Source organism: Hyperolius riggenbachi, chromosome 10 (genome assembly GCF_040937935.1).
Source record: "Hyperolius riggenbachi isolate aHypRig1 chromosome 10, aHypRig1.pri, whole genome shotgun sequence".
Lineage (NCBI taxonomy): Eukaryota > Metazoa > Chordata > Amphibia > Anura > Hyperoliidae > Hyperolius > Hyperolius riggenbachi.
Window position 1 is genome coordinate 53,729,080 of NC_090655.1, and position 25,104 is coordinate 53,754,183.

Below are 25,104 nucleotides of genomic sequence, written 5' to 3' on the forward strand. Positions count from 1 at the left end.
CTCTCTGATTGGCCAAAATTTCTCAGGCTGAAACAATGCACTTTCTATAGTGATGGGCGGGCAAATTAGGCAGAGGAGACTAAGGGCGGATATTACATCACGACTGGCTTCAAAATAGCCAGAGTAAATATGGAAACTGTCTAGAATAGGATTCTCTACTTTTCCTTTATAAAATTCACAGGAATCATAAAGGGGACAGTGCAATACATATGCTATGTAAGTAGAGCAAGTATTTATCTACTTATATCTTTATAGATAGTATAGCTGACAGCTCCTCTTTAACCCGCCAACACACCCCTCACACATATTACGTGCCTAATGCCTAAACCTTAATCCCCCCCCACACTCACACACACACACACACACACACTACCTATGTAATGCCTAACCCTTAACCCCCCGGCACAAACTGCGTACCTAATGAGCCCCTCCAGCACACACTTAACCCCCTTGGCATACACTACCTGCCTAATGCCTAAACTTAAACTCCCCCCCCCCCCCGCCCAACCGCACACACTATCTACCTAATGCCTAACCCCTAATCCACCCACCTGTACAAACTACCTACCAAATGCCTAAACCTAAGCTCTTCCCCCGCGCACACTAACTGCATAACCCTTAACCCTCACAACCACTCAAACTACCTCTACCTAGCTAATGCCTAAAACACACACACATGCACGCACGCACGCACGCACGCACACACACACACACACACACACACCATTTGCGGCAACAAAAAAAAAAAAAAAGCTAATCAGACGCCACCATAGGGGCCTAAAAATATCAGCATTTGGGAGCCTGCAGTGCCCGATATATAGCGGGTGCTGTGCCATCACCTGCTATTTACCTGGGGGCCATGTTTCCTCTCCGGTGCGCAAATACTGATATGTTTCACATTGGCGCCAATTGCGACACCCAATTAGTCCATTTGTCGCATGCACCCTTTTTTTTCCTTTTTTACTCATGCGCAGGGAAGAAACTGACGTCCTGCTGCATAATTCTGCACAGTCTGTGCATCTTTTTTTATTACATTAGCTGCTGTGAAATAACGTGTGTTTTTTTTTGCATATAAACACACATGGGTCTTGATTCAGAAAAGCGTGATAACTGATATCACGGTCATGCTATGCAGTTATCCCGCGATCTGCCGCGTGCGAAGGTTTGCACGCGTAAAGGATTACGTTCACGTGTAAACATGTTTTCGTGTGAAAGCGCGCGTCAGCGCATGCAAACCCTTGTTTAACACGCACACGTAATCCTTTAGGCTAGTGCGCGGCAGGTTGCGTGATAACTGCATAGCACGGCCGTGATATTAGTTATTACCCTTTTGTGAATCAAGCCCCTGGTGTGAAGAAAACACACACAGAAAACTGAAAGACAAGTGTCCCGTGCATTATAGTGGATGATATACCGCAGGGGTCGCAGCCTTTTTCGGCCCGGGGACCGCTATCTAGACCAAACTTTTTTTTTGGGGGGGGGGGGGGGGGGGCTGGGGGGGGGGGGGAGGGGGGGGTTATAGGTAGCCAGGTAAAGTATGGGTAGCCAGTAGAGTTGCTCCAGTATAGGGAGTTTAGTTGCCCCAGTATAGGGAGTATAGCTGCCTTAGTATAGGGAGTATAGCTGCCCCAGTATAGGCAGTATAGCTGCCCCAGTATAGGGACTATAGCTGCCCCAGTGTAGGGAGTTTAGTTGCCCCAGTATAGGGAGTATAGCTGCCTTAGTATAGGGAGTATAGCTGCCCCAGTATAGGCAGTATAGCTGCCCCAGTATAGGGACTATAGCTGCCCCAGTATAGGGAGTTTAGTTGCCCCAGTATAGGGAGTATAGCTGCCTTAGTATAGGGAGTATAGCTGCCCCAGTATAGGCAGTATAGCTGCCCCAGTATAGGGACTATAGCTGCCCCAGTATAGGGAGTTTAGTTGCCCCAGTATAGGGAGTATAGCTGCCTTAGTATAGGGAGTATAGCTGCCCCAGTATAGGCAGTATAGCTGCCCCAGTATAGGGACTATAGCTGCCCCAGTATAGGGAGTTTAGTTGCCCCAGTATAGGGGGTTTAGTTGCAATATCAGGGCTGGCAGGGTTCACATAAGAACAAATAAAGATTACGGGATCCTGTTATCTGAGAATCGGACAAACTTCTTGTTCAGTGCAACTAGTCAGTTGTGTTAAAGGGGCACTGCAGTGACATATACGGTAGTTGAATGCAGTAAATTATTCAGGATACCCACCTTTCAGATCAATGAATAATGGCGCATAGCGCCTATGCATATAAATGGCGGAGCATTAAAAAGATACGCTTATCGCTATTTATCGTTAGTACTGCATAATAATGGCGCACAGGGAAAAAAAAAAAAGAAAAACGTGCACACTAATGTTATTTATCAATAATGGCACCCACTAACGTTATTTATCAATAGTGCTGTTCATTTGCCAAACAGCACACTTTATTGCCCACAGTAACGTTATTTATCAAAAGCACCCTACATAAGCCAAACTGCAGACGTTATTTAACTGCAAAACGGTGAATGGATTTAATGTAACACTGTCAAGGTTAGGATTAGGCACCACTGGGGGAGTCTTAGGGTTAGGCACCATCAGGGGGGTCTTAGGGTTAGGCACCACCAGGGGGGGGTCTTAGGGTTAGGCACCACCAGGGGGGTGGTTAGGGTTAGGCACCACCAGGGCGGTGGTTAGGGTTAGTCACCACCAGGGGGGTCTTAGGGTTAGGCACCACCAGGGGGGTGGTTAGGGTTAGGCACCACCAGGGGAGGGGATAGGCACCACCAGGGGGGTGGTTAAGATTAGGCACCACCAGGGGGGTCTTACGGTTAGGCACCACCAGGGGGGTGGTTAGGGTTAGGCACCACCAGGGGGGTGGTTAGGGTTAGGCACCACCAGGGGGGTGGTTAGGGTTAGGCACCCCCAGGGGGTCTTATGGTTAGGCACCACCAGGGGGGTCTTAAGGTTAGGCACCACCAGGGGGGGGTTTATGGATAGGTACAGAGAGGGTCTGTGTGTTAACGCTAAATAACAATAAGGCTTTAACGCTAAATAACAATAAGGCTTTAACGTTAAATAGCGATAAGCGGCAACCGTATTAGCGGCAACACCGTGCGCCATTATTCGCAGGCGCCATTTTCAGATGGATCCCCCACCTTTACGGTAATTATCCTCGTTTTCAGGATCAGACACACTTCCTATATCTATAGATTGCTGTATATTGGCACCTAACCCCCGCCCTCCCTGTGATAGTTAGCCTAGGCTGTTTAGTTATGCAGAATTCTCCTCCCAGAGCATTCTGGGAGACTAAGTGTTGTTTCGGTGTACAATGCACAGGCAATTTTACCATTACTAAGATGATTTCTAAAGTAGTGGGCGTTGCTTAATTAGCGTGGCCAGGGTTACCTAAGTAAACCAAGTGTTGCTAGGGTAACATGCAAAGTCAGATCATCCACAAAGCAAATCAAGGCAGTTAAAATCCAAATTGATACAGCGCTCACCACCCCTTCTCAGAGCTCCTCCAGTTTGCAGCTAACTGCCAAAGAGCAGGAACTAGATGTTCTCGTCAAGTCAGTGGAAATAGTCACAGCAGCGCTCCTGGTACTCTCTCCTATGTTAGCAGACCTAGACTGGGAATAACAGGCACATAGGCATAGCGGGTAACCCTCTTAACAGTAGTACACCCTATGCCACACACACTGTGCAGAGGATAAAGCTGTCACCACATGCAGGATGGGGATCACACTCCCCCCCAATTCCCTGCTCACCAGAGATCTGCTTTAAATCAGGCACATCAAAGTTGCTGCAACAGTAAGCTGTAAACAAGCATAAGACATCCGCCTCTCATAGTGGAAAAACTTCTTTTAATATGCCTCAAGCCCTCAAAAAAATATATGCGTACCAAGTAAAAAGAGTTTAAAAGCAACTTCAACGGAGAGGACGGATGCCAGCGTTACTGCGGGGAAGCCTGGATGGCGTACACGCCGGTTAGCTGGATATGTGAGATGTGCTTTTAAACTCTTTTTACTTGGTACGCATATATGTTTTTGGGGGCTTGAGCCATATTAAAAGAAGAATACAAGGATATGCTGTAGCGCTTAATTATACAATGTCAATTGGCAGCATAGAGTTGATAAGGAATACTGTATCAGGAAGTTCGAGACACGCAACAAACTACTCTCTGAAGCCAGACGGCATCTGTTATCGAAGAAGTCACCGGCCGGGACTTGAGCTGTCTGGAAGAGTAGGATTCAATGTAGGCTCCGTGATTAAGAACTTTATACATCACCCTCCAGGACACGTGGGTTGGCCGTTATTACGGCAGAGCCTGATGTGGAATATATCTGAGGACATCTGATGAGCTGCACACGGATATTTATTCTCAGGAGCACTCAGATACCTTTGTATGGAGATCTTTGAATGAACTTCATATGCATAGAGCCATGATATGAATTGATGTGGATCAACCAATTATGAAGTCCATTGGCCATATGGTTTTTTGATGAATTTTTGATGAATTGTGCACAATCTATATGACATTAAGTGTCATTCTAGTTTTTTATGTTTTTAACCTATATATATTTTTTTTTTGTGATGAATTTTTATGATTTTTTGATGTAGCTACGAAGAGGATTTTTAAACTACTTGGGAGGAATCTAGATCTGACTAATGGTGGCCATACATGGTTCAATTTTTTCATCCAATCTTACCATTTCTATGTAGTATAAGGGTAAATTAAGTGAATATACTGAAAGGATACTTTAGGCAGTTCCCTTATATTACATAGAAATGGTAAGATTGGATGAAAAAATTGAACCATGTATGGCCACCATTAAAGAGACTCCGTAACAAAAATTGCATCCTGTTTTTTATCATCCTACAAGTTCCAAAAGCTATTCTAATGTGTTCTGGCTTACTGCAGCACTTTCTACTAACACAGTCTCTGTAATAAATCAATGTATCTTTCCCCTGTCAGACTTGTCGGCCTGTGTCTGGAAGGCTGCCAAGTTCTTCAGTGTTGTGGTTCTGCTATGAACTCCCCTGTATGCACACTGCCTGTGTGTTATTTAGGATTAGAGCAGCTTCTCTCTTCTCTCTCTTATCTTTTACAAGCTGGATAAATCGTCCTCTGAGCTGGCTGGGCTTTCACATACTGAGGAATTACAAACAAGGGCAAAGCTGTTTGCAGGAAGAAAAGAGCAGCCTGAAACTTCAGTGCATGGGGGAAAGAAACACACAAATGATCTCTTGAGATTCAAAAGGAAGGCTGTATACAGCCTGCTTGTGTATGGATGTATTTTCTATGTGTGGACATACTGTACATCAACCTACTTCCTGTTTTGGTGGCCATTTTGTTTGTTTACAAACAAACTTTTAAAAACTGTTTTTAACCACTTTTAATGCGGCGAGGAGCGGCGAAATTGTGACAGAGGGTAATAGGAGATGTCCCCTAACGCACTGGTATATTTACTTTTGAACGATTTTAACAATACAGATTCTCTTTAAGGTGGCCACACACCATACAATTTTTTAAATATCTGTTCAATTTAAGAATTGCAATCAATTTTTCTGACTTATTGTAACATTTAAAAAAATCTGACCAATGTACCACACACCTATGTTCAATTTTTCCCCAATTATGATAAAAATTATTGGAAACTATGACAAAATTGCTAGGGTGTGTATATTAATAAATTGACAATCTAACACACACCATACAATCTTTAGAAAGATTGAAGAAAAATATCTGGCATTCCGGATCGATAAAAATCGAAGAAAACGGGAAATCCGATCGGATTTTTCAGTCGAATGGAAAAAAAACTTTCGATTTTTTCGGGAGATCCGATCGTTTTTATCGAATTACTGTAAAATCGGATCATTTTATTGTATCGTGTGTGGCCACCTTTAGAAGTGTATTCCGTATGGTAGAAAGTTATCCCTGTAGATGCATGAGATAGTTTAAAGAGACACTGAAGCGAAAAAAAAATTATGATATTATGATTTGTATGTGTAGTACAGCTAAGAAGTAAAACATTAAGATCAGATACATCAGTCTAATGATTTCCAGTACAGGAAGAGTTAAGAAACTCCAGTTGTTATCTCTATACAAAAAAGCCATTAAGCTCTACGACTTTCAAAGTCGTGGAGAGGGCTGTTTTCTGACTTTTATTATCTCAACTGTTAGTTAACTATTTACTTTTTCTCTGCCAGAGAAGAGGTCATTAGTTCACAGACTGCTCTGAAAGAATCATTTCGAATGCTGAGTGTTGTGTATTCTGCACATATTAGAGAATGATGCAATGTTAGAAAAAACACTAAATACCTGAAAATAAAATATGAGAATATTTTCTTTGCTGCTAATCTTCTAGTAATTATTCATAGTACACAACCAATTCATTATATCATATATTTTTTTTCGCTTCAGTGTCTCTTTAATCTTGTGTCAAACAGCAAGAGAACTGACACTGCGAAGGAGTAATACTTCATTAAGCACAGAATACTGTATATTAAAGGTGTGTAAACCTGAATATTTGGGTTTAATCTATTTTACTATTAAAAGATCTTTGCATTATTCTTTGCATAGGCGCATGAGTTTCATTAATTACCATATTAAAAGAAGTTTTTACACTATGAGAGGCGGATGTCTTATGCTTGTTTACAGCTTACTGTTGCAGCAACTTTGATGTGCCTGATTTAAAGCAGATCTCTGGTGAGCAGGGAATTTAGGGGGGGGGGGGGGAGTGTGATCCCCATCCTGCATGTGGTGACAGCTTTATCCTCTGCACATTGTGTGTGGCATAGGGTGTACTACTGTTAAGAGGGTTATCCGCTATGTGCCTGTTATTCCCAGTCTAGGTCTGCTAACATAGGAGAGAGTACCAGGAGCGCTGCTGTGACTATTTCCACAAATCAAGGCAGTTGCCTAGGGCCTTGTGAGTATCTAGGGGTCTGGTGGATGCTAGTCCCCGCTAAATATTGTTAAAATGAATAGCTGATTGTCAGCGGTGGGCAAATACTGCTATCTTGCCTAGGGCTTTGTTTCATCTAAATCCTTTTCTGGTAATGTGCGGTACAATGCATATTGGTGGTAGAAGTGGCAAAATTGCGGTGCACTGCTTGCGCACACCAATCTTACCATTGCTTTGTGAATAAGGGCCTATATAACTTTTTTTCCCCCCACAGGTTTGCTTTCAGGAGTCTATAAAATACAAGTAGTGTGGATTGAGAAATCTCTGCCTGGCAAATGTCCAAGGACAAGCACCGCAGCGCCAATAGGCATTAAAGAAGACAGAGCCTATTCTTCCGGTAACCTTACATTAGAAAACAATCCATTTTATCCCATTTCAGCATCACCCAGGCGGTGGCCCTGATCATATCAATAATGTTTTCTCTCCCAGAAATGTGATTTAAGAATGAGAAGAGCAATGGCACCGGAGGAAATTAATTACCTGCCGCCGTTTAACCGTTGTCCTCGATAATCGCGTGTCATAAAAATGTAACCTTTGTACCCGCGCCATCAATATTGACAGGCGCCTCTCACAAACTGTCTCAATGGACGGCGAGATATAATATGATGATGTATTTAGCTGTCAAAGCCTTCATTTGCGAGTGGCCCGACACGCCGGAGCTCCAATATTATTAAAGGAATGAGAACCTTGGAGCGCATGGGAGACGTTGTGATGAAATGTGGATATTGACTGTTTTCCTCAGGTTGGAGGAAGTAGAGAGGAGACGTTGCTGAGACTGTGAGCAGAGAAGCTCCAGTACAGGACTGACCTGCACTAAATCTCTGAGCCAAAAGCCATCTCAGCATGGTTTAAAACAAAATTACACTTGATGTGGCATTTTTTATTGACCTGAGGGAGAAGGGAATGACCCGCGAAATGCGTTGTTTTTTTAAATAAACTTTTTTTTTCCAGTCGAACTGGTGTCTATATCATCTGGTGAGGTAAGTGATTACCTCTCTTTTTTATTTATAACTTTTAAAGGAAGCACTAAAATAGAATACACATTGGGCATCTCTATCCTACCCATTACCAGTCAGACTTCCTTCGGACGTAATAGCTTTGCAGTTGTTCTGGTAAGTCTATGCTACTACAGGAGAACGACCTCCCAATATCCAGCAGGACCTGGAGTACCGAATGGAGACGGTTAATTTCCTGCAGGAACTGCAACCCACCTTTGTGAGTAGTAATCTATTTCATTCTCCTTATAACTGACGATACCTACACCATTGGGCTTCTGGTCTCTGTCTACTTCTCGCCTAGGTATTCTTGGTCCATACAAGAATCATTGGAAACAAAAAAACCCTACATATTGACTGTTTGTTTGATACAGTGTCATTCTGGGTTGAGCAGAATTGGATATTTGGTTCACGATTGGATTGAAAGCAAATGAGAAACAGGAAATGTCTGTTTGGGAAAAGTTTGCATCCCTGCAGAACAGCGATAAGTGAAAAAAGTATTCACAAACGGCATTCAACCAAAAACACACCCAGGAAGTGCTAATCAGATAACCAACAGCTGTGTAAATATATCAGCTGCCGATTACATTATCAGCCGCCCCTGTTAATGGTGCATTTCTGTATCCTGTTGAGCTGAAATGTGCATACTGGTTGAATTTCTGGCTCAACGCCAAGTGCAGAATAAGGGAACCGGGCATGACGGCGCTATGGGCAAGACAATTATTACCATCTTCTATTTAGAAATACTGTATATACATGCGGATAAGGTCCATAGCTCTTTAATAATGCAACTGATGAAAAAAGAAGTAAAGCGAATGAGTCGAGCAGCAGAGTTCAGTACGGATTGGTGGAATGCGTGTCTGTTATTTGGTAGGAAATAAGTAGTGCTCACGGGGCCAGATTTTTGGAAAGGCCAAAATAGGCCCGGGCCTTGAGCGTCTGCAGCCCAAAAGGGCACCTGTACACGAAATAAGGGTTGTTGTATATGAAAAGGAGGCTAAAAATGGGGAGAAACACATGAAAAAGGAAGCTGATGTCTAAGAGAGCTGTGCATTAGTGTTGGGCGAACATCTAGATGTTCGGGTTCGGGCCGAACAGGCCGAACATGGCCGCGATGTTCGGGTGTTCGACCCGAACTCCGAACATAATGGAAGTCAATGGGGACCCGAACTTTTGTGGTTTGTAAAGCCTCCTTACATGCTACATACCCCAAATTTACAGGGTATGTGCACCTTGGGAGTGGGTACAAGAGGAAAATTTTTTTTAGCAAAAAGAGCTTATAGTTTTTGAGAAAATCGATTTTAAAGTTTCAAAGGGAAAACTGTCTTTTAAATGCGGGAAATGTCTGTTTTCTTTGCACAGGTAACATGCTTTTTGTCGGCATGCAGTCATAAATGTAATACATATAAGAGGTTCCAGGAAAAGGGACCGGTAATGCTAACCCAGCAGCAGCACACGTGATGGAACAGGAGGAGGGTGGCGCAGGAGGAGAAGGCCACGCTTTGAGACACAACAACCCAGGCCTTGCATGAGGACAAGAAGCGTGCGGATAGCATGCTTTGTACCACCATGCAGTCATAAATGTAATAAAGATAAGTGGTTCAATAAACAGGGACCACGCGGCAACGCTAACCCAGCAGCAGCACACGTGATGGAACAGGAGGAGGCGCAGGAGGAGAAGGCCACGCTTTGTGAGACACAACAACCCAGGCCTTGCATGAGGACAAAAAGCGTGCGGATAGCATGCTTTGTACCGCCATGTAGTCATAAATGTAATAAAGATAAGAGGTTCAATAAACAGGGACCGGCAACGGTAACCCAGCAGCAGCAGCAGCAGCAGCAGCAGCAGCAGCACACGTGATGGAACAGGAGGAGGCGCAGGAGGAGAAGGCCACGCTTTGTGAGACACAACAACCCAGGCCTTGCATGAGGACAAAAAGCGTGCGGATATAGCAGCAATGCTTTTTGCCGCCATGCAGTCATAAATGTAATACAGATGAGAGGTTCAATAAACAGGGACCGGAAACGCTAAACCATCCCAGATGTTCATCGGTCATGTTACTTGGTTGGGGTCCAGGAGTGTTGCGTAGTCGTTTCCAATCCAGGATTGATTCATTTTAATTTGAGTCAGACGGTCTGCATTTTCTGTGGAGAGGCGGATACGCCGATCTGTGATGATGCCTCCGGCAGCACTGAAACAGCGTTCCGACATAACGCTGGCTGCCGGGCAAGCCAGCACCTCTATTGCGTACATTGCCAGTTCGTGCCAGGTGTCTAGCTTCATGCCCGGTTTCAGGTCCAGCGGTGCCAGCCACAAATCCGTCTGTTCCTTTATTCCCCTCCAAATTTCCTCCCCTGTGTGCTGCTTATCCCCAAGGCAGATCAGCTTCAGCAACGCTTGCTGACACATGCCAACAGCTGTGCTGCACTGCTTCCACGATCCTACTGCTGCTGGTGCTGGGTTAGCATTTCCGGATGAGGTACAGCTTTGAGATGCGTTGGAGGAGAAGGAGTCAGAGAGGTAGGTGCTGCTGTTGTTATCCAGCTGTTTGCGGCGTGGGCAACACCCGCGCCGTAGCAGGTGAGGAATCGCTGCCAGGCTCCACAAGGTTCACCCAGTGCGCGGTAAGGGAGATGTATCGACCCTGGCCGAACGCACTCGTCCAGGTGTCAGTGGTGAGGTGAACCTTGCAGGCAACGGCATTCTTCAAGCTTCGGGTTATTTAGCTGACCACGTGCTCATGCAACTCAGGCACTGCAGAGCGCGCAAAGTGGTAGCGGCTGGGAACAACGTAACGTGGGATGGCCACTGACATCATGCCCTTGAAGCTGTTTGTCTCCACCACTCGATATGGCAGCATTTCGCAGGCCAGAAGCTTGGCTATGCTGGCTGGCTGTTACTGCCACGGCCCGGGGGTCATTTGCTGGCAATTTCCTCTTGTGCTCAAACATCTCAGAGACAGACAACTCAACCGTAGCGCTGCACACCGAAGGGCTGTTGGTTGTTGTGTTTGATGAACACTGGGAGACCTCAAGAGCACTAGTCCGGAAAGTGACAGTGTCAGCATCGTCTGATGTTTGTGAATGTTGTGAACCACGCAATGGCTGGGCTACTGCTGCTGCTGAGGCGGGTCTGGTGGTGAGTCTGGTGAACCCAAGGGAGGCAGTGTTGCTGGTGGTACCCTGTCCTGCCGCGTTTGCCCACAGAGTGGGATGTTTGGATAGAATGTGGCGGCTCATGCTGGTGGTGGAGAGGTTGTTAATACTTTTCCCCCTGCTCAGGCGGGTCTTGCACACCTTGCAAATCGCCATGGTAACATCCTCAGTGCAGTCTTCAAAGAAAGCCCAGACTTTAACTGGCTGAGGACTCGGACCTCGTGCGTGATGTGCTGGTGCTGCTTAACCCACTGCTGGACGCTTGAGAGGTCATCCAAGTAATTATCTGGTCCTGTTCTTTTGGATCTGTGAGGGTTGTTGTCCTGGACAACATGGGCAGTATTGAGTGGGTTTTCTTGGGTGCTCCCCTGTGGCCTGTACGTGAACCGTCAGGGGAAACACCTCTTCCCTTGCCCCTCCCTCTTTCACCGGATTTCTTCCTCATTTCACTTATCCTTAAAGTACACGCTGACTGGCAGCAGTACAGTGGCAGTACAGAAATGCTATACAGTGGTGGGTGAGCGGTGTACCACTATTGTCAGCAGTGACACAGAGCACAATGCTATACAGTGGCGGGTGAGCGGTGTACTACTGTTCCCAGCAGACACAGAGTGGAAGTAAACACAATGCTATATAGTGTGGCTGAGCCGTGTACACAGAGTGGCATTAAACACAATGCTATATAGTCTGCTATATAGTCACCCCGAACAGGGTGATGTTCTGCAGAACCCGAACAGTGGCAAACACTGTTCGCCCAACACTACTGGGAGGGAACGCAGATTTTAGTACCTAAACACACGATACAACATGTTTTCCGGGGTCGGACTCTGAGGCACATACAGATGGTCCCGATCATCATCCTCATCATACAACTCTTCTCCTGAGTCTGACCCACCCACCACCTCTGCCACCCCAACATCCCCAGACACAGACCCCTCATCGTCCTCAACATTAACTTGGGATGCTGGCCTGAGCCAGACCTCCTCCTCCACATCAGGCCCCATCATCTCCTCAATGGCAGCCCTCATTAATCGCTCTGGCGACGGACTGATGGACACAACGTTCTCCTCCGGGGAGGGCTGCTGCTGACCACTGGCTGCTGGGGTGGATGTTATAGCTTGCGTGGGGCGTTGGCTGTTGCTGTTGTTGGGAGTGCTGCTCACAGCGGAGGTCTCTGGGGAACTCATGTTGAGCTCATATAGTGGTTGACGGTGAGTGGAGTATTACTGATCCCAGCAATATACACACTGACTGGCAGAGTACGCAATGCTATATAGTGTGGCTGAGCGGTGTACACAGAGTGGCAGTAAACACAATGCTATATAGTCTGGCTGAGCGAGCGGTGTACTACTGTTCCCAGCAGAATCAGAGTGGCAGTAAACAATGGTATATAGTCTGGCTGAGCGGTGTACACAGAGTGTCAGTAAACAATGGTATATAGTCTGGCTGAGCGAGCGGTGTACTACTGTTCCCAGCAGAATCAGAGTGGCAGTAAACAATGGTATATAGTCTGGCTGAGCGGTGTACACAGAGTGTCAGTAAACAATGGTATATAGTCTGGCTGAGCGGTGTACACACAATGCTATATAGTCTGCTATATAGTGTCAGTAAACAATGGTATATAGTCTGGCTAAGCGAGCGGTGTACTACTGTTCCCAGCAGAATCAGAGTGGCAGTAAACAATGGTATATAGTCTGGCTGAGCGGTGTACACAGAGTGTCAGTAAACAATGGTATATAGTCTGGCTGAGCGGTGTACACAGAGTGGCAGTAAACACAATGCTATATAGTCTGGCTGAGCGAGCGGTGTACTACTGTTCCCAGCAGAATCAGAGTGGCAGTAAACAATGGTATATAGTCTGGCTGAGCGGTGTACACAGAGTGTCAGTAAACAATGGTATATAGTCTGGCTGAGCGGTGTACACAGAGTGTCAGTAAACAATGGTATATAGTCTGGCTGAGCGGTGTACACAGAGTGGCAGTAAACACAATGCTATATACTCTGGCTGAGCGAGCGGTGTACTACTGTTCCCAGCAGACACAGAACAGTGAACAGAATGCTATATAGTGTGGCTGAGCGAGCGGTGTACCACTATTCCCAGCAGACACAGAACAGTGAACAGAATGCTATATAGTGTGGCTGAGCGGGCGGTGTACCACTATTCCCAGCAGACACAAAACAGTGAACAGAATGCTATATAGTGTGGATGAGCGAGCGGTGTACCACTATTCCCAGCAGACACAGAACAGTAAACAGAATGCTATATAGTGTGGCTGAGCGAGCGGTGTACCACTATTCCCAGCAGACACAGAACAGTGAACAGAATGCTATATAGTGTGGCTGAGCGAGCGGTGTACCACTATTCCCAGCAGACACAGAACAGTGCACAGAATGCTATATAGTGTGGCTGAGCGAGCGGTGTACCACTATTCCCAGCAGACACAGAACAGTAAACAGAATGCTATATAGTGTGGCTGAGCGAGCGGTGTACCACTATTCCCAGCAGACACAGAACAGTAAACAGAATGCTATATAGTGTGGCTGAGCGAGCGGTGTACCACTATTCCAAGCAGACACAGAACAGTGAACAGAATGCTATATAGTGTGGCTGAGCGAGCGGTGTACCACTATTCCCAGCAGACACAGAGTGGCAGTAAACAGAATGCTATATAGTGTGGCTGAGCGAGGTACACAGAGTGGCAGTAAACAGAATGCTATATAGTGTGGCTGAGCAAGCGGTGTACTACTATTCCCAGCAGACACAGAGTGGCAGTAAACAGAATGCTATATAGTGTGGCTGAGCGAGGTACACAGAGTGGCAGTAAACAGAATGCTATATAGTGTGGCTGAGCAAGCGGTGTACTACTGTTCCCAGCAGTGACACAATGACAGGGGGGACCCTGGCTAGCGTGGCTGGAGCGCGAACTACCCTGCCTGCCTACCCAAAGCTAAACCCACAGACAAATGGCGGAGATATGACGTGGTTCGGGTATTTATTTACCCGAACCACGTGACCGTTCGGCCAATCAGAGCGCGTTCGGGTCCGAACCACGTGACCCGTTCGGCCAATCACAGCGCTAGCCGAACGTTCGGGGAACGTTCGGCCATGCGCTCTTAGTTCGGCCATATGGCCGAACGGTTTGGCCGAGCACCGTCAGGTGTTCGGCCGAACTCGAACATCACCCGAACAGGGTGATGTTCTGCAGAACCCGAACAGTGGCGAACACTGTTCGCCCAACACTACTGTGCATGAAAGAGAGGGTATGATGTACAGGGATGATGCACATGGAAGAGGGGGCGGCACATGGAATGGGAGGGGCACTGCTACTCTTATATACATACATACATACATATAGCTCAATATACTTGGCCTAGGGGCGAAAAAAGTATAAAGCCGGCCAGGAGCGCTAGAAGTTGCTTTTGGGATGAATATTACAGAAAGCAATATTCATCCCAAAAGCAAGAATACCAATTGCTGCAGCAAGGAAATCCTTGGAATGATTGCACAGCACTCGACATTTTAGCTGCTGTGAGCCTCCAAAAAACACCCTCAGAATAAGTAGGCAGGTATTGGTGCCCCCAGTATTGGTAGCTAGGTACAGTTGCCTCCACTGTAGGTTGGCCAGGCACTCTCTTCATTTCCTGTTTCTGCCTGGTGCTGCCCCCAGATTTCTGCCGCATGAAGAAGTCGCCTCACTTTTCATCATGGGCAGACTGGGCATGATAAGATTGCAGAATCGGATATTCCTCCTAAGCAGTCTTTTGACAAGTTGAGGTAACTGCACTTCTTTCCTAAAGTCAGATCATTTTTAAGCAATTTGGTTTTCTTACATTTCAACTTTAAAAGAAAAACAAAGGAAGGTTATTTCAGGGTCTTTATGTTGATGCTCAGAGAGAGCACTTTTCCAACACAAGTTTGTAAGTCCACAAATAAGTGGAAAAAGCAAAGACCAGAGTGTCGCCAACATGAACAGAGTCAAAATCAATCTTCCATGGTGATCAAAGATGAATGCAAACATCTACAGAAAGCAACAGACAAACAGAATGCTTGAAACAAAGCAAAGCAAGGAATGCTTTTAGCTGATGAAGAAGTTATGATCTCAGTACCATCCCATTGGGCCAGTGCTTTGAAGAAACGGGCTACTTGAAAAGCCTGTTTGGCCTTTTATACCAGGTGTAGAGAGAAGAGGTGTAGAAGTGCCAAAACGTGGAGTGCTGCTCCAGATGTTGCAACAAAGAGTGATAAATCAATGCATGGAAGTAGCTGGAAGGTAGAGGGGGAAGTCTTTAATACTGAGCTTGTCAACAACCGTATGTGTACATTTCTGAAGTGGACAGACACAACCCTCCAGGTTTGTTTTTGAATGGAACACATCATCAAGAAGAGAAAGAGAGAACATAAAATAGACAATAAGCTCAGGGAACAGCTGCATACTTGGCTCACCATTGTGTGTTTGTGTGAACTGTTTGTCTCCAGAGTTGTATTGGTTATAAAACTGGTTGTTGATATTCCAATCAAGGCAACGCAAACTCCATCGAATGTCCATCCTTTAACCAAACCAACACATAGAATTTCACAGTTCAAATGGAATGAACCATTAAATGTGCTACAACAGAGCAAAGCTCCTGGGGACAGTGCAATGAACATTCTATGTCATCTGGGAGCATGGCATCAGGATCGGGGGAATGCTGGGATACCAAATGCATAAGAAGATCTGTGAGCGGTGCAAGGAAAAAAAATATGACTGAATTGGTAAATGATGATCGCAGCCAAAATATTCATGCAATATTAGAGCATGTAGACTCGATACACTTCATACATATGGCTTGATTCACAAAGCGGTGCTAACCTAGTTTGCACGCCTAAAGACTTTTGGGCGAGATAAGCATTGCACTAAGTAGCTTAGCACCGCTTTGATGGAAAAACTTGTGCGTAAAGTCTTGCGCGCAAAGTTTTGCCCGCGCAAAGTCCGGTGCGCACGAAACCTCGCATAGGGTTTAATGGCCTTGCACGCGTAAATTTTACGCGTGTAAAACTTTATGCGCAAAACTTTGCACGCAGGTTTATTTTATCACGCCTAAACTGAGTTTAGGCGTGATAATGGACTTTTCACCAGCGTGCTATCAGTTAGCACGGCTTTGTGAAGCCCATAGTGTTTTGTTCTTCTATTTTCTCAGTTTTTAAACCCTAATTCGATACCCTAACACACTATGCTCTTGAAAATATTAATACTAACATACTTATTCATTACCCACAAAGCTCCACCAATAGCCTGATTGCATTTGTCCCGCTTTCAGTAGTGCATTCTGGGAAAGGGGTGTGGTGTGCGTATCTTTCACCCTCTCTCTTTACTCTTGCAGCCATTAAGCTACTAACCTACCGGTATTCCTTCCATTCTGTGCAATAGAGGGGGTGTTGGTTTGGCATGATACACAGCATAAAGATTTACAGGAGAAGGTGGCACCAACCTGCCATCCATCCACCTACCCTCACACTGTACACTATAGGAGGATGGTGTAGTATATGGTACGGGGCATTGAGTAGACACAGGAAACTAGTACTGGTGCTGAGAAGGGAGTGAGTTTTTGAGTATGAGTGAGGCCCCTAGGGGTGGACAGTGTTGTTTGTGGGGAGAGGGCAGGAGAGACAAAGGTGAACAAAATATTAAACCTTCTGGAGTAAATGAAATCCCAGAATGTCTGTAATGATCTGTAGGCGATTTCCAGTCAGCGCACACCAAGTGCGCTGAAGCAGAAGGAAATCGCCACAATCACAGAAGCAGAGCACCCAGTATATATTTGTAGAGGAGAATTCCAACCAGCAGATGGAGCTGTGGAGTACAGAGGAACAAGTCCTCTGTACAGCCACAGATGCCACAATGAAATTGCACGATTAAGTAAGACTGGGCAACAAAGTAGCAACTCAGAAGAAAGCAAGAACAGAGATAGATTATATGAATGTCTACCAATCTAGTCGCCACCCAGCGACGGTAGACATAGAACAGACCAGAGTGAGAAAGCTAATCGCAAGAGTGGCAATTGCTATCAGCAACACAAGACTGAGCAAAGACAGAGCATGAATTGAGTAAAGGAAGACACAGCAAATAACTACAATCTGAACGTCAAGGAAATTACAAATGAAGTAGCTAAACGCGGTCACCGCACGTTATGCACAACAGTGACAAACGCGTTAATTGTACGGTCACCGCATGTTAAGCGCAACAGTGACAAAACGTACCAACCCTGACTAACAAATGAACACAGAGAACAAAGACAAACAGATAGCGGGAACGCTTGCTAATCGGTTGCCTCACACCAGACAACAGCAAGCATTCGTTCCAGACAGAACAGACTGAAGGGGTAACCAGTAGCAACCGCTGCCAAGGTTATACTCCAAGACACAGACAAGAGCGATCCACCACCTCTAGGGCGAATGCGATCTAGAAACAGGACTGAACGTTTTACTATCAGCCTCCGCAGGAGATAGTACAATCGCAAGAACAGTACAAGACAAAACAAGACGTAGGCATAATGGATATATGCGAGAAAATAAGCTGTCATTAGGGGGAAAGGGGGTCCTACTGGGGGTAGGGGCGCAATTTCAGTGTTTGCCATAGACACTATATAACCCGGATACGCCCCTGACGATACAAGATTCTCCGCCACATGAACCCCAGAAGACCAACAACTACAGGGATACTCAAATAGCCCATCTGGCACCAACAATAATGCAATTCATTGCATGATCACTTAGATCAAAGTTTTTTTCTGATTCCAGTAGGTTCTATGTGAATAGTGACAGAAGACATGTATTTGAATGGGGTTATGCAATGCACTGCTGCCACAATGCTGCGATAATCAAATGAATAAGCAGGCAATGATATTGGTGCTCTGAATTAAGTGCTCAGGTACCTTTAGGAGTTTAGCTAGAAATCATAGGGCCCCCACACACACGCGCAAGGTGCCCAGGGCTGGATTTAGAACAAGGCCACCTAGGAACAGGGGCACCAAAGCAGCAGGCTAAACTGGTGCAGCATTTGCAAGCTTGCAAATGCTGCAATGCAGGGAGATCAGGCTAGTGCCTTACCGCAGTACTCTGCTGCTAGCCGCCTGTGCAGCAGCCACCTTGCTCTCTGTGCACTTTGCATTGGACTTGGGCAGCATTGGAGATGGAAAGGAAGAGGAAGCTTCTGCACTGGAGACGAGTGGATAAATGCGTGACACTGATGGGTGCTGCGGTATGAAGGTGAGTTGGCTACCTATACTGAAAGGGGGGGGGGGAAGAATTAAGGGAGTAATCAGACTACTTATACTAGAGGGAAGGGGGAGGTGTCATCTGGCTACCTCTACTGGGGGGGGGGTCATCAGGCTACCTATACTAGAGGGAAGGGGGCAGGGGTCATCTGGCTACCTCTACTGAAGGGGGGCGTCTGGTGACAGTGGCCTTAGGTGGTAAACAGTACAAATCTGGCCCTGAATGTGCCCCCAAGTAAAGGAACCTCCTGGTACCACATTGCTCCCCAATATAGATAGCCAGAGTAAAGGTAATTAAAAGTACACTCAGCATGGTAGACAGATATGCGTTGCCGCATATCTACGCATGCGGAATGAGGCAACGCGTACAGCGCTAATTACAGTAGGGAATGCGTCCAATAATACGCATGGCGGCCGGCCGACTGGTGAGTCGTCAAAAACGAAACTAAGTGACAGCGGGGGACCGGAGGATTCCAGAGCGGCTCCGAGGGCACAGGACTGCTGCAGGGGGCTGGTAATAGCCCCAGGTTAGTGAAACTCTCTAACCCCCGTTCAGTTAAGGTTCCCTTTAAGCCTTTTGAACGTAGCTGCTACATCCAAAAGGCTGCTGCCATACTGCTGCGCGTTCCCATGTAAAACTACATGTACATACATTTTTTTTAAGAACAGACACACAATTACATTTAAAATTAACTGTTTACCCCCCCCACACACACACACACACGCTCAAAAAATACCCAAATAACATTTTTTATTAAAAAAAAAAAAGACAATTAAAAACAAAACAAAACATAAATAGTTACCTAAGGGTCTGAACTTTTTTAATATGCATGTCAAGAGGGTATATTACTATTATTTTTAAATTATAAGCTTGTAAATAGTGATGGACGCAAAACTGAAAAAATGCACCTTTATTTCCAAATAGAATATTGGCGCCATACATTGTGATAGGGACATAATTGAAATGGTTTAATAACCGGGACAAATGAGCAAATAAAATACGTTGGTTTTAGTTATGGTAGCATGTATTATTTTAAAGCTATAATGGCCAAAAACAGAGAAATAATGCATTTTTTCATTTTTTTCTTAATATTCTCGTTGAAATGCATTTAGAAAAAAAAGAATTCTAAGAAAACTGTACCACCCAAAGAAAGCCTTATTAGTGGCGGAAAAAAACAACAAGATATAGATCAATTAATTGTGATAAGTAGTGATAAAGTTATTGGCAAATGAATGGGAGGTGGAAATTTGCTCGGATGCATTAGGTGAAAAAAACACTGAAGGCTGAAGTGGTTAAGTAATCTGACTTGGGGAGTGGTTCTATTCAGTCCAGATACAGGCATTAAACATTTTTTCTTTGCAGTGCGGCTGCAGGATTTCCCCTTTCATGTCAGCTTCATTAAACATTTACTAAAGCCCGTAAAGCATGCAGAATGGTTGCGGCAGCGTCTGTCTCCCTGGCCTGTTTGTCATTCATCCAATTTGCTGATGTTTTCCTGCATACATTTGGCCGGGTCTTCTGCGCAGCCCTCCCAGATCTCCTAGATAAACGGATTATCCTTGTAGAGAACAATATTGCGTTGACGTTCTATACCGCGACCCCCTCCAAGATGTAGAGGTGTAATTGGGGCCTGCATCCCTCTCTCGCCTGAGCCTATTAGTCCTCGATTCTCTCCAGGTTTTTTTTTCCCATTTTGTCGAATTACAGCTTGAAAAGGGCCCATTACGTTTTATTGACCGCTTGATGAGTTCCCGCACTGCAATCTTACCTTGTCAGCTTGTCAAGTCGTCCATATTACATTTAGCACCCGTTGTGCTGAGGCAACAGCGCTGCACGTGGGCCCCTTGGCTGCTGCTTGGAGTAGAGACCATATATCTCCATTAATGAGCCACCTATCTGGGTAAACAGGATGGGGGGAGGGGAGGCCGCAGCAAAGTGTACAGAGGAGCAGTCCCAGCCTGAAATGCCTAATTTAACAAAATAATCTCTTGATTTTTGCTGCTGGGTAAACGGGCATTGATTTTCAAACCTTAAATATACAAGGTAATTTCCTTTGTGGCTGCGGAGGCGAAGGAAGCAATAAACATTAAAGAAAAAAAAATACATTCACCAAGGGAGAACTCCAAGGGGATATATAGACAATAAAAAAGAAAAACAAAACTTTTTAGCCTGTATCTATTGCATGGCACAGGAAATTTGGGCACCCAGCGGCTAATGGACGATTTTGTTGCCCCATAGGTGCACAAGAATTATCGTTATCAAAATTGTTGTGGAAATTACATTGTTGTAGCTGTTTACATTTTTAATGTTTAGTATTTACAAATTTTCATTTTTGAAAATTATTGTTTTGAAATTTATCGTGTTGAACATTAAAAGGTTAGGAAGGGGGTCTTAGAGTTAGGCTTCAGCGGGTTTTAGGGTTAGGCATCAGGACGGGGGGGGGGGGGGGGTTTAGGGTTAGGCATCAGGAAGCGGGATGTAGGGTTAGGCGTCAGGAAGGATAGTTTTACGGTTTTAGGCAACGTCATCGTCGTCAACACTGGGCAAAAAAAAACCTGAGAGATGCGCCCTATTATATGTATATACGTATATATGTGTATATATGTGTATACATGTTTATACGGTACATGTATACACATGTATATACATGTATACATATATATATGTGTATATACTGCCGCCTGCACCGACCACTGCCTGGATTTTGACTACTCTCTGCCTGCCGTCTGCACCGACCACTGCCTGGATTTTGACTACTGTACTCTCTGCCTGCTGCCTGCATTGACCACTGCCTGGATTTTGACTACTCTCTCTACCTGCCTTATTTGTACAGTTTCACAATTTTTTAAGTTCAATAATAAATTTAATTACTTCAACAAATTTGTGTTCTAGACTTTTATTTATATGCAGAATGTCTACCAGGCTTTTATTTTGGCAAGTTATGACTTAAAGAGACTCCGTAACAAAAATTGCATCCTGTTTTTTATCATCCTACAAGTTCCAAAAGCTATTCTAATGTGTTCTGGCTTACTGCAGCACGTTCTACTATCACCATCTCTGTAATAAATCAACTTATCTCTCTCTTGTCAGACTTGTCAGCCTGTGTCTGGAAGGCTGCCAAGTTCTTCAGTGTTGTGGTTCTGTGATGCATCTCCCCCCTCCAGGCCCCTCTCTGCACACTGCTGTGTGTTATTTAGATTAGTGCAGCTTCTCTCTGCTCTATTATCTTTTACAAGCTGGATAAATCCTCCTCTGAGCTGGCTGGGCTTTCACATACTGAGGAATTACTTACAGGCAGAGCTGTCTACACTCTGCAGGAAGAAACAGCTTGACACTTCAGTGGAAGATAGCTGCAGGGGGAAAGAAACACACAAATGATCTCTTGAGATTCAAAAGGAAGGGTGTATACAGCCTGCTTGTGTATGAATGTATTTTCTATGTGTGGACATACTGTACATCAACCTACTTCCTGTTTTGGTGGCCATTTTGTTTGTTTATAAACAAACTTTTTAAAACTGTTTTTAACCACTTTTAATGCGGCGAGGAGCGGCGAAATTGTGACAGAGGGTAATAGGAGATGTCCCCTAACGCACTGGTATGTTTACTTTTGTGCGATTTTAACAATACAGATTCCCTTTAAGAATTGGACCTTACATTTTTGAAAAACAATGTACTGCTTTTGACTCATAATTCCAAACAGAAATGCACCGCCAGGGAGGTTAAGTTGTAGTAAATTATTGTTAATATATACCAATATTTTATTATGATAATTTACACTATTTACACTCTGAAACCAAAGAATATCGGTAGATATTAACAATCATTTTAGTAACGAAAACTGATGCCTTTTTCGGAACATCAGAAAGGCTGGAACAGTAAGGCTCAGTTCATACAGGCAGCTGCTTTCACTGGCTGGATGCTTGCTAGTGTTTGGCACAGGCTGTGTAACGATTGTGGAATTCTCTCCCTGATCAGCGCACAAGACGTGCGCTGACACTGCGGAAATCCCCCACAAGCGTATAATTTGAGGGAACCCAGCAAAAGGTGCAATGCACCTGTAGAGGGAAATTCCTGTCGGCAGGTGGAGCTGTGGAGTGCAGAGGAACAGCTCCTCTGCCCTGCCACACACGCCAGACCGGAATTGCACGAAGGGAAGAAACGCAGGGCAAGATATCCCTGAAAGGGAGAGATCAAAGCGACAGAGGGTATGTGTGTCCACCAAACTAGTCGCCACCCTGCGACGATGAACACACAACCATGAAGATAAAGTGAGAAGGCAATCGCCAGAGATGGCGATTGCTAACAGCGACACAAGACTGAATAAGCACAGATGAGGAATGTATGTATGTCCAACAATCTAGCCGCCAACCTGCGACGGTGGACACACAACAGAAGAAACCAAGTGAGAACGCAATCGCCAGAGAAGCGATTGCGAAAGAGAATGAGCACAGGGACAGAATGTATGTATGTGCCCCAATCTAGTCGCCAACCCACGACGGTGCACATACAACAGCAGATATGAAGTAGGAACGCAATCGCGAGAGAGGCGATTGCCAGAGGTGACACAAGGCTACAGCAAGGCAGAGCACGAGAGTAGAAAAGGCACAGCAAATATACAATGAGGAGATAAGGAAAATAACAAACGCTAACTAAACGCGAACACCGCACTCATTCGCAACAGTGCACACGTTTATGCGCGGTCTCCGCGTGTTAAGCACAACAGAGACAAGCACGCCTAACTAACCACCGACAGACAAACATGAAACAGAGGACGCGAGCGCTTGCTTAACGGTTACCTCACCAAGCCTCCAGCAAGCGTTCGTAGCAGACAAGACAGATACACGAAAACAGGAATAAGTGAGAGATAGGATCCACAGCACTAGCGCAAGAGGCTAGTGCGATCCAGGAAGACAGAACAGAAGGATCCACAGCACTAGCGCAAGGCGAGTGCGATCCAGGCTGGACAGGCAGATGAGATAGCTGGTAGCAACCGCTGCTCCAGCTATACTCCAAGAACAAAGATCAGAACGATCTCCTGTCGACCACCACTGGGACAGGACAATTGCAACAGACAAACAAAACAGATATGCAATCCTAACTGCACTAGGGAACCTGCCTAGTGCAGTCCCAGGAATTACTCTAAGCTAATCTTCAAACAATGAGCAAGGCTGACACTCCAGGAGTGTTACACAGGACTAACCCTTATGACCAGCCCAGGTCTGTGATATCACATGGTATTTATAGTACAGGCCTACAAAGGATGTGGCTAGGCAATCTGCATGACAAACGTATGCAAATTCCTCAGCAGCAAGCTGCAAAACTAACAAAAGGTCTCTCTTCCAGAGACCAGCAGAATGCAGACCTGAACAGTGGTCAAAAGGCTGCCTGCCTGCGCAGGCAGCCGAGCGGATCCTCACAGACTGTAGTCAGTTCCACTGAGTCACACCTTAACATGCCTGTGTCCACACTACAGCACAAGAGACACTAAGACTTGCCCCTTCAACATCTTTAGCCACACCCCAATTTTGCATGTGGAACGCCTTCTTGTACAGTTCTCTGGTGTCTACTGCTTTCCCCCACCCTCCTCCATATAGCTTCCCTGTTGCCTAGTGCTTCTCCCCTCCCTAATTTAGCTTCCTTGGTGGGGTTAGTGGCCCCCTCCCTCCCCCAATATAGCTTGCCTGGTGGTGTTTAGTGGCTCAATCTATGCAGAGTAACAGGTGCAGCGGTTGCAGTGCTCTCTCACCTCCTCTGCCGGTGTTTTAGCGAAGTGCATCCTCCGATCACCTTTCGCTCTAGTGCTTGGCATCATGATCTCCTCACGTCGTGCACGTCATGTGCAATCATGTGATGCAGGTGGAGATACTGGGCACTGGAGCAAGAGGTGAGTGGTGGGTGGATGGTCGCAAATAGCTAGAAGGAGGTGAGAGAAGTCAGAGCCGGGACAAGGCCCTCCAGCACCCAAGGCTGACACACCGAAGTGCGCCCCTCCAGCCATCACACACTGATTGCTTTTAGATTAAGAGTATGCCTAGGGCCCCAAACCCCTTAACACCTTAATCTCTAGTTATCTGGATTGTAGTCACTGCCATGTATTCACTTTTCTTATTTTTCTTAGCTTCAATTGCAGTAGGGGAATGATATAGCTGAGTGAGTTGTGCGCCCCCTCCTACACTGCGCCCTGAGGCTGGAGCCTCTCTCGCCACTGCCTCGGCCCTGAGAGAAGAACTTCTACTACTACACCTGATACTCTGCATAGACTGAGCTGGATGCAAAGGATGGGGAAGCTCAAAGCCTGGGACAAATCTGACGGTTGGGAGCCATGTTATGAAGTGCCTGCTTACTAGGGATGATCACAGATATTCAAATTGTTCAGAGTTTATGCAAATGTCTGCAATTTTTTATGCAAATATTTGCAGTTTGAAAATGGACCAGTCAATTTAAACCCAAGTTTAAATTGATTGGTCCTTTTTCAAGCTGCATATATTTGCATAGAAATTTGCATAATTTCGGAAGTATTTGCATCTCATTGATCCAGAGCCGGGACGAGGTCCTCCAGCACCCAAGGCTGAGACACCAAAGTGCGCCCCTCCATCCCTCCCACCCCAGCTGTCACACACTGATTGCTATTAGACTAAGAGTGCCACAGGGCCCCCAACCTCCCCAACACCTTAAAATCTAGTTATCTGGCTTGCAGTCACTGCCATGTATCCCCTTTTATTATTTC